Here is a 10373-nt window from a genome sequence, read left to right as displayed (position 1 = left end):
CTCTTCTGGTGATCAATTAGCTGATGTGTTTACTAAACCAGCTACTCGACAGATGCTAGACCGGTTTAAGACCAATCTAAATCTTGTTTGTAGTAGAAGTTCAGATTGAGGGGAGTGTTAAGATAGGTCTAGTAGATGTATATTCTGTCATGTATATGTACGCGTATATACGCATGTATTTGTATGATCACCATTACATATAGAAGAGACGTGCGTGTGCATTGCACCCACGGAAAACCCTAAACCCTTTCTTGACTTGCATAATAGAAAATTGAAACGTGGTAAAGGGGACACAAGCCATAATTAAAATATGAAAGCCGCCACGAGGTGCACCCTTTAGCACCGGTTTGCAACTGAACCGGTGCTAAAGGGGGAGGGGGGGGGGGCTTTTGCACCGGATCCTTTGCACCGGTTGGGCATCCGATCGGTGCAAAAGATCTATTTTCTACTAGTGATTGGGTCACCCTGGACGCTGAATGTGATCCGATTTTATAAAGCCATATCGGATCACCAACCAATTAAAGAATTTATTTTCGATGGTTGTCGTTCCAGATTATAAAATTATGTACAAAAGGAAACACAACAATCTGGACTTGGATATGACTTTAAAATGCTACGTCATCTCTACTTTGCTTGTTGTCGTTGAGCTCTTGCAATCGAGCCAGCCAGCTGAGCTGAGCTTATTTCTTACATACATACCTAACGCACGCACGGACGCAACCATAGTTTATCAGCAACGAGCGCAATGCCGTCATATCCATGCGTAGCACAGCGTGCGTAAGCAGGCAACTTTTTGTGGCGACGTCGCGGTCATCCGTCGTGAGGCGGCGCGCGGTCGTTCGGCTGCCTGCGAGTGCCAAGAGTGGACGGCTGGGGAAGAGACTCCAGCTATATATCGACGTTTTTTATCCGTTGGCCGTCTCTTCTCGCTGGTTTGGAGTGAGCGTGGCGTGCGTGCGAATGATCAAAAGCCGCGATGGTGGTGACATGGGGATTTTAGAGCTTGTTTGTTTTGATGGTGCTTCCTCATCTGATAAGATTCATTGAACCATGTTTTGTTTGAACACACTTTTGCTCCAAGGTTTACTAGTAAACATGTCCGTGCGTTGCAGTGGGAGAGAAAAATCTGTGTCACAAAGGCACATAGAAGTCTAAATTGTTACAACCTCAAAGAAAGTATTTATGAGTGGATTCTTTTTCTCTCGGATGAGCACTGTTTCTAAGAGGGGAACTTGACTAGTATTATTTTTTTGCTGTGAAGTGAAATGATGTGAAGTGAAATGAAGTAACAGTACACACTAGCCAGAAAAGGCTCCTGATTTGTCGACTGGAGCCAGCATGTACCCTGCAGTACACGAGATCTCACCCCTGTCAGCCCACGACGACCATGATGCCAACGACGTAGAGGCCTGCACCCGGAAGCTCCAACTGACCTCCTTATCGTGTCTTTCATCCAAAGAGTTTGACCCAAACCCCTTGAGTACAAAGTAACGGAATGGCTCAAACCCCTAAGGTTGCTCATAGTGGAGAGTAACTTAGTCTAGTAACATATGTTATATTACTAGTCTAAATTACTATCTTCATAGTGGGTAGTAACTTAGATGTGGTTTCATGAAATGTGTTCTTAATTATGTTGTAGACTCATATTGCTTTGGGATGTGTGATGTTATGGTAACATAGCTAGTTACCACCCCACTCTCTTTCTTCTTTTATTGTCATACTATGTCACCAAAGTACCTTAAGATGTGTGATGTTACCATCTATGTTACCCCCACTATGAGTAGTCTAACATGGTGGCCATGTTAGTAAAGGGAGGAAGGATTCGAGGAGTCGTACGTGAGTTGCGACGTCTCGATGGGGCGGCGAGCTAGACCTGACCTATCAATATACAACCCCATGGTCACATGAAGAAGGTTTCGTTGCGTCAGGAAGGGCCAGACATGACGCTGCTCATCGGAAGGACCTGGAGCCATGGGTCGAGCAAGACTTCGTATGTTTTTCTACCTGACGGTAATCATCTGACGTCCTTGTTATACCTCGGGGTGTCATGGAACACATGATTAACATCGACCCTAGGGGAGACTTGAGAAATACATGTTGAGGTGGTTCATCTTAGAGCGGAAATATTTCATAGACACATGTAAAAACCATGATAGATGCGGGACAGATCGAGGAATGCAAGTACCCAACCTGGGTCATTGCCAAGAAGAACGACGGAGGACTCCGAATGTGTGTGGACTTCACTAGCCTCAACAAACCATGACCTGAGGATTCATTTCCGCTGCCCAGAATAGGTCAGATCATTGCCTCTACGACAGGTAGCAGCCTTTCCCCTACTGTCGATTATATGTGTACTCGGGATACCATTAGATACAAATTTGGAAGCATGATATCCCGTGTACTGGATTTAGAGCTTGTTTGGATGGCATCCTGGCCTTATCATGCATGGCCTAAGGCCTCCCTAGGAAGTGTCTGGTGGACATTTGGTTGCTATCCTGGAGTAAAATGTACTTGCCTGGCCTTAGGATCGTAACACCATAATTACCCTTGACTGTTAGCTAGGCAATATGCTTAGCCTCGACTAGGCGAACAGAATAGGTCGCTTGGGCCATGCATGGCTATGATCTAGCACAATATTCTAGACATTCCTATCTATATGGCCTACCAAAATATGACTAAACTATTTAACATACTTTATCAAGCCAGACCAGCAACCAAACATCCCTAGCCTAGGCCAGCCTAACCAGGCACAAATCACCAAATTACCAGGCTCAAACCAGGCACACTCTTTTTCCAGGCACGCAGCTGAGAACACTATCCAAACAGACCCTTATAACCCACAACGGGACATATTTCTACAAAACCATGTCGTTTGGATCTAATAACGCAGGGCGCTACCTACCAACGAACTATATATACACGCAACTTTCTCTAATCAGATAGGTTGAAACATGGAAATCTACATTGACAATCTGGTCGTGATGTCTAAGGACAAAAAGGATCTCATAACCGACCTAGAGCAAACCTTACAACCGTAGATGCTATGAAATCATGTCAAACCCTTTAAAGTGTACTTTCATGGTGGAAGAATTCAAGATACTCGGATCCCTAGCTTCTCATCAGACATCATGGGATCAAGGCTAATCCCAGGAAGGTGATGGCAATCCTCGAGATTTTTTTGATAAAGGAAATATATTAATATAAAAAAGATACCAATTACACCCAGCCTCTGCAACAACGCACCACCCTAATGACACTACGGATGCACACAACCAAAAAAACGGAAAAGAAAACTAAGAAACAAAAGTCCCGCTACAGTATCTCGGGCCTAACAACAGCAATACATCAACCGCCAAGACAACACCTGAAATACAAACTCTCCAAAAACGACGCCTCCAAGAAGGGAACATTGCTCTAACACCGTTGTCGCCTGATCAACGATCTTAGGTTTTCACCCTGAAGATAGTCCCCGCTCTCAAAACAATGCCTCCAACAAGGTCATTGCCAAGCACAACCAGTTAAGGCCAGACCTTGGGTTTTCACCTTGAAAGGTAGGACTCTGAACTTCACATGTGTTATCGCCCCCACTTTCATACCGCTACTATGAAGCCCGGAACACCAAACAAGTCCCTCAACAGCGCGGAGACTTGAACCTCCCTTAGCTAGTCCACCCCTCCGGCCTTCATGAACTGCTCTTCTTCCGACTTTCATCATGGATCCATAGTCACTTGATGTCAACACAGAAAAAGAGCTTCGCGCCTCTCCCTCCAGAACCAGTTGGTCGGAATAAAAGCATGGGTGCGCACGACCGAATACCACCGATCCAGCAAACTCCAGGCAAAAGGCACTATTCCATTCGCCGGCGGAGCCTTCCGGAACTCAACACCCCGGTCAGATCACAAGTCCAGGCCTCCGGTAGGTCTTCCTCTTCACGCAAGAGAGACCCTAGGACCACCGCCTTCATACAGGCCGGACCCCAACGTCAGCGACCATCCCGGGCTGGCCACTCCAACCCTCCATCGGCGACACCTTCGCCGGCTTCCAAGCTCCTCCATCTTGCCGCCGGAACGCGGTGACAACATCTCGAGTGTCTACATGGCAGCCAACCCAGCTCATCATCGGCGTACAAAACACATCGAGCTCGACATCCACTTCGTGCGTGAGAAGGTCGCACTCGGCCAACTTCAGGTGCTCCACGTACCTACGTCCCAGTAGTTCACCGACGTGATGACCAAAGGGCTTCCTACTGCTGCCTTTGAAGAATTTCGGTCCAACTTGTGCATACGGCCACCCGATGCTTCAGCTGCGGCGGGGTGTCAACGACTAACTCCTGATCCTAGTTGACCTGGTCCTCTCTATGTAACTGACCAGGAACATACACGTTGTACCACTAACCCCACTCGTGCACGACTGCACGATCGGCTGTACTTGTTCTATATAAGCTGAGCAATACGAGGACTAGCACCACGGTGCATTACTCCACTCTGTCTTATTCTATCACAGTATCAAGGCCGTCCCCGCTGCTTTCGGAATCTGGCCGCAACCGTCGTGCTCTACGCAGTGGAGGCTAGGGTTTTCAGGAGGGAGAGGGAGTGGATCTAGAAGAGGGGAAAGAGAAGCAACCACGGGAATCCCTCTCCCCTCTCTCTCCATGGATAGGCGGGGGCAGGAGCCTGTGCTCGCCATACGGCGAAATCGCCTCCCGTCTGCCACGCACTTACGGAGGTGGAGGAGAAGGACGGAAATGGATATGAAAAGAAAAAAATACCCTTGTCGGGCGTGCAGAACCCCGGGGCAGCCACCGCGCGGCACTGTTCAGTTCAATCTCCACATGCAGGAACGTACACCCACTCGCTGACGGTGGGGTCCAGCGAAAAGCAGGCCCACTTGTCAGTGGTTGGGCGGATACATAACTGATGGTGAAAAGGGAATGCTGGGAATGGACGGCTGGGACCATATGAGTAGTTTCAAGATCCTCATTGGACGGCCAAGATCGCTGGATCGGGAAAACGGACGGTTCTCAGCGCGCCACGTCGTCAGAACGGACGGCCAGGATTCAGGTGGTCTGGATTGAGGCCCTGAGGTGACAAAATGTTTAAAAGAGATGAATGACTTGCCTTTTGAAGATGGCATTTTCTTGTACCTTTCAGTTGCAATCTTATCCTACATATACAAAACAATGCACAACTATCTGAAATGCGACCCTAGAAAATGCAACAAATAATGGAACAATGAACATATTAAATGAAACAATGCATAATAAACTCACATATCCATCCATGGTGCAACCACTTGGAGAAGCATTTCTATCTTTCTCCATACATCCACTCCAATAGATACAAGCGTCCTTGATCACGTCCCAACGACCTTGCAGTGATCTATAGGTGTGTGGCAGTATGGAAGCAAGTTGGGGCATGAAATGGAAAACTTGTCCTCGATCCTTTGCCAATACCTCTTCTCGGTTTGATCAGTGCTAGCGAGGGCATCAAGTGACACACTCTCCTATGCCCTAATCAACGTAGCATCTTCCACATCGGTGCAATTTTAGTCCTCTCATGTTGGGTTAGCTGCGAGGAATTGAATACCGCCTCCTATATCTCCTCACACTCCTCACCATCGCTATCATCACCCTGATCCATGCCCGTTTGGTTGTCTTCGAGCGGCATTTGATTAAGTTCAACCACATTGTCGTTCAACAAGATCACAAACAAGCTAGTTCGACACTTCAACGAGGTCCAAACTACAATGTCCAAAATCGGAACTCACAAACGAGGTACAAACCTCGACAAAATATATGAAGAGATTCCATACCTTGTGGGTGATGACGAACCGTTGGTGGGTATCGGCGAAGTTGGGGGGCCGGAGCACGCATCTTGACCGTAGGCAGTCTTGGCGGTCGGCTTCTTCTTTGACATCATCACGGTCTTCGCAGTTGGATTCTTCTCCGGGCGCCGTAAGAGCGACCATGGAAGCATCTTTAGGCCCGGTCACCGAGGGTGCAGCGGCAACAGAAGAGGTGGTGGCACCACCCTAGATGATGTAGCTGCCATGCTGCTTGTGTTTGACGCTGTGATACGTCTCAAACGTATCTATAATTTCTTATGTTCCATGCTACTTTTATGATGATACTCACACGTATTATACACACTTTATGTCATTATTATGAATTTTTCGGCACTAACCTATTGACGAGATGCCGAAGAGCCAGTTGCTGTTTTCTGCTGTTTTTGGTTTCAAAAATCCTACAAAGGAAATATTCTCGGAATTGGATGAAATCAACGCCCAGGGTCTTATTTTTCCACGAAGATTCCAGAAGACCGAAAAGGGAAACGAAGTGGGGCGATGGGGCGCCGACCCCATAGGCCGGCGCGGCCAAGGGTGGCCCCGCGCCGCCCTGTGGTGTGGGCCCCCCGTGCCTCCTCCAACTCCGCCCTTCCGCCTACTTAAAGCCTTCGTCGCGAATACCCCAGTACCGAGAGCCACGATACGGAAAACCTTCCAGAGACGCTGCCGCCGCCAATCCCATCTCGGAGGATTCAGGAGATCGCCTCCGGCACCCTGCCGGAGAGGGGAATCATCTCCCGGAGGACTCTTCATCACCATGATCGCCTCCGGATCGATGTGTGAGTAGTTCACCCCTGGACTATGGGTCCATAGCAGTAGCTAGATGGTTGTCTTCTCCTCATTGTGCTATCATGTTAGATCTTGTGAGCTGCCTATCATGATCAAGATCATCTATTTGTAATGCTACATGTTGTGTTTGTTGGGATCCGATGAATATTGAATACTATGTTAAGTTGATTATCAATCTATCATATATGTTGTTTATGTTCTTGCATGCTCTCCGTTGCTAGTAGAGGCTCTGGCCAAGTTGATACTTGTGACTCCAAGAGGGAGTATTTATGCTCGATAGTGGGTTCATGCCTCCATTGAATCGGGACAATGGATGTAAAGTTCTAAGGTTGTGGATGTGTCGTTGCCACTAGGGATAAAACATCAATGCTTTGTCTAAGGATATTTGTGTTGATTACGTTACGCACCATACTTAATGCAATTATCTGTTGTTTGCAACTTAATACTGGAAGGGGTTCGGATGATAACCTGAAGGTGGACTTTTTAGTCATAGATGCATGCTGGATAGCGGTCTATGTACTTTGTCGTAATGCCCTGATTAAATCTCATAGTACTCATCATGATATATGTATGTGCATTGTTATGCCTTCTTTATTTGTCAATTGCCCAATTGTAATTTGTTCACCCAACATGTTATTTATCTTATGGGAGAGACACCACTAGTGAACTGTGGACCCCGGTCCATTCTTTACATCTAAAATACAATCTACTGCAATACTTGTTCTTTACTGTTCTTCGCAAACAAACATCATCTTCCACACTATACATCTAATCCTTTGTTTACAGCAAGCCGGTGAGATTGACAACCTCACTGTTACGTTGGGGCAAAGTACTTTGATTGTGTTGTGCAGGTTCCACGTTGGCGCCGGAATCCCTGGTGTTGCGCCGCACTACACTCCGCCACCAACAACCTTCACGTGTTCCTTGACTCCTACTGGTTCGATAACCTTGGTTTCTTACTGAGGGAAAACTTGTCGTTGTATGCATCACACCTTCCTCTTGGGGTTCCCAATGGACGTGTGTCTTACACGCCATCAAGACAGTTTTCTGGCGCCGTTGCCGGGGAGATCAAGACACGCTGCAAGGGGAGTCTCTCACTTCCAATCTCTTTACTTTATTTTTGTCTTGCTTTACTTTATTTACTGCTTTGTTTGATCTTATATCAAAAATAAAAAAAAATAGTTGCTAGTTTTACTTTATTTACTGTCTTGTTCTCCGTATTAAAAACACAAAAAAAATAGTTACTTACATTTACTTTATTTAGTTTGCTTTATTTACTACTGCTAAAATGGGTACTTGTGTGACTTCACTAGCACAAATAATAATGATTTCCTATGCACACCTATTGCTCCACCTGCTACTACAGCAGAATTCTTTGAAATTAAACCTGCTTTACTAAATCTTGTTATGAGAGAGCAATTTTCTGGTGTTAGTTCTGATGATGTTGCTGCCCATCTTAATAATTTTGTTGAACTTTGTGAAATGCAAAAGTATAAGGATGTAGATGGTGACATTATAAAATTAAAATTGTTTCCTTTCTCCTTAAGAGGAAGAGCTAAAGATTGGTTGCTATCTCTGCCTAGAAATAGTATTGATTCATGTACTAAATGTAAAGAAGCTTTCATTGGTAGATATTATCCTCCCGCTAAAATTATATCTTTGAGAAGTAGCATAATGAATTTTAAGCAATTGGATAATGAACATGTTGCTCAAGCATGGGAGAGAATGAAATCTTTGGTGAAGAATTGCCCTACCCATGGACTAACTACTTGGATGATCATCCAAACCTTTTATGCAGGACTGAATTTTTCTTCGCGGAACCTATTGGATTCAGCTGCTGGAGGTACCTTTATGTCCATTACTTTTGGGGGCGGCAACAAAGCTTCTTGATGATATGATGATAAATTACTCTGAATGGCACACGGAAAGAGCTCCACAAGGTAAGAAGGTAAATTATGTTGAAGAAACCTCCTCCTTGAGTGATAAGATTGATGCTATTATGTCTATGCTTGTGAATTGTAGATCTAATGTTGATCCTAATAATGTTCCTTTAGCTTCATTGGTTGCCCAAGAAGAACATGTTGATGTGAACTTCATTAAAAGTAATAATTTCAACAACAATGCTTATAGGAATAATTCTGGTAACAACTATAGACCATATCCTTCTGCTAATGGTAATGGTTATGGTAATTATTATGGGAATTCTTACAATAATAATAGGAGTGTACCCCCTGGTCTTGAAGCCATGCTTAAAGAATTTATTAGTACACAAACTGCTTTTAACAAATCTGTTGAAGAAAAGCTTGATAAAACTGATATTCTTGCTTCTAAGGTTGATAGACTTGCCTCTGATGTTGATCTTTTAAAATTGAAAGTTATGCCTAATAAGGATAATGATAATAAAATTGTTACTACAGCAAACGCCATCCAAGTTCGAATTAATGAGAATATTAGATTGATGGCTGAATTGCATGCTAGGTGGGAAAGAGAAGAAAACGAAAAACTAGCTAAAGAGAATAATGTAGCTAAAGTTTGGACTATTACCACCACTAGTAATGATAATGCTTCACATGTTGCTACACCCCCTACTATCAATGGTAAAATAATTGGTGTTGGCAATGTTTGTACTCCTAGTGCAAAGCGTGCAAAATTGCCTGAAAGTGCTAAAACTGCTGAAACTGTTTGTAATAAAACTGCTGAAATTTTTCAAAATATTGGGGACAATGATCCCATTGCTGTAGATCATAATGGTTTAGATTTTGATGATTGTCATATCTCTGAAGTTATAAAGTTCTTACAAAAACTTGCTAAAAGTCCCAATGCTAGTGCTATAAATTTGGCCTTTACATAACATATTACAAATGCTCTCATAAAAGCTAGAGAGGAGAAACTAAAACTTGAAACTTCTATTCCTAGGAAGTTAGAAGATGGTTGGTAGCCCATCATTAAGATGAGGGTCAATGATTTTGATTGTAATGCTTTATGTGATCTTGGTGCAAGTATTTCTGTTATGCCTAAGAAAATCTATGATATGCTTGACTTGCCACCATTGAAAAACTGTTATTTGGATGTTAATCTTGCTGATCATTCTATAAAGAAACCTTTGGGGAGGATTGATAATGTTCGCATTATGGTTAACAATAACCTTGTCCCCGTTGATTTTGTTGTCTTGGATATTGAATGCAATGCATCTTGTCCCATTATATTGGGAAGACCTTTCCTTCGAACTGTTGGTGCTACCATTGATATGAAGGATGGTAATATTAAATATAAATTTCCTCTCAAGAAAGGTATGGAACACTTCCCTAGAAAGAGAATGAAGTTACCTTATGATTATATTATTAGAAAAAATTATGATGTTGATGCTTCATCTCTTGACAATACTTGATTCACACTTTCTGTGCCTAGCTGAAAGGCGTTAAAGAAAAGCGCTTATGAGAGACAACCCATCATTTTACTTCTGCACTTTTATTTTATATTTGAATCTTGGAAGTTGTTACTACTGTAGCAACCTATCCTTATCTTTATTTTATTGCATTGTTGTGCCAAGTAAAGTCTTTGATAGTAAAGTCAATACTAGATTTGGATTACTGCACATAAACAGATTTCTTACTGTCACGAAATTGAGCAGCCCCTTCTGTAGGAAATTTAGAAAAATCTGCCAATTTACGTGCGTGATCCTCAGATATGTACGCAACTTTCATTAAATTTGGGCATTTTCATCTGAGCAAGTTAAGTGC

Source organism: Lolium rigidum, chromosome 3 (assembly GCF_022539505.1).
Source record: "Lolium rigidum isolate FL_2022 chromosome 3, APGP_CSIRO_Lrig_0.1, whole genome shotgun sequence".
Taxonomy (NCBI): Eukaryota; Viridiplantae; Streptophyta; class Magnoliopsida; order Poales; family Poaceae; genus Lolium; species Lolium rigidum.
This window is presented reverse-complemented; position numbering follows the sequence as displayed.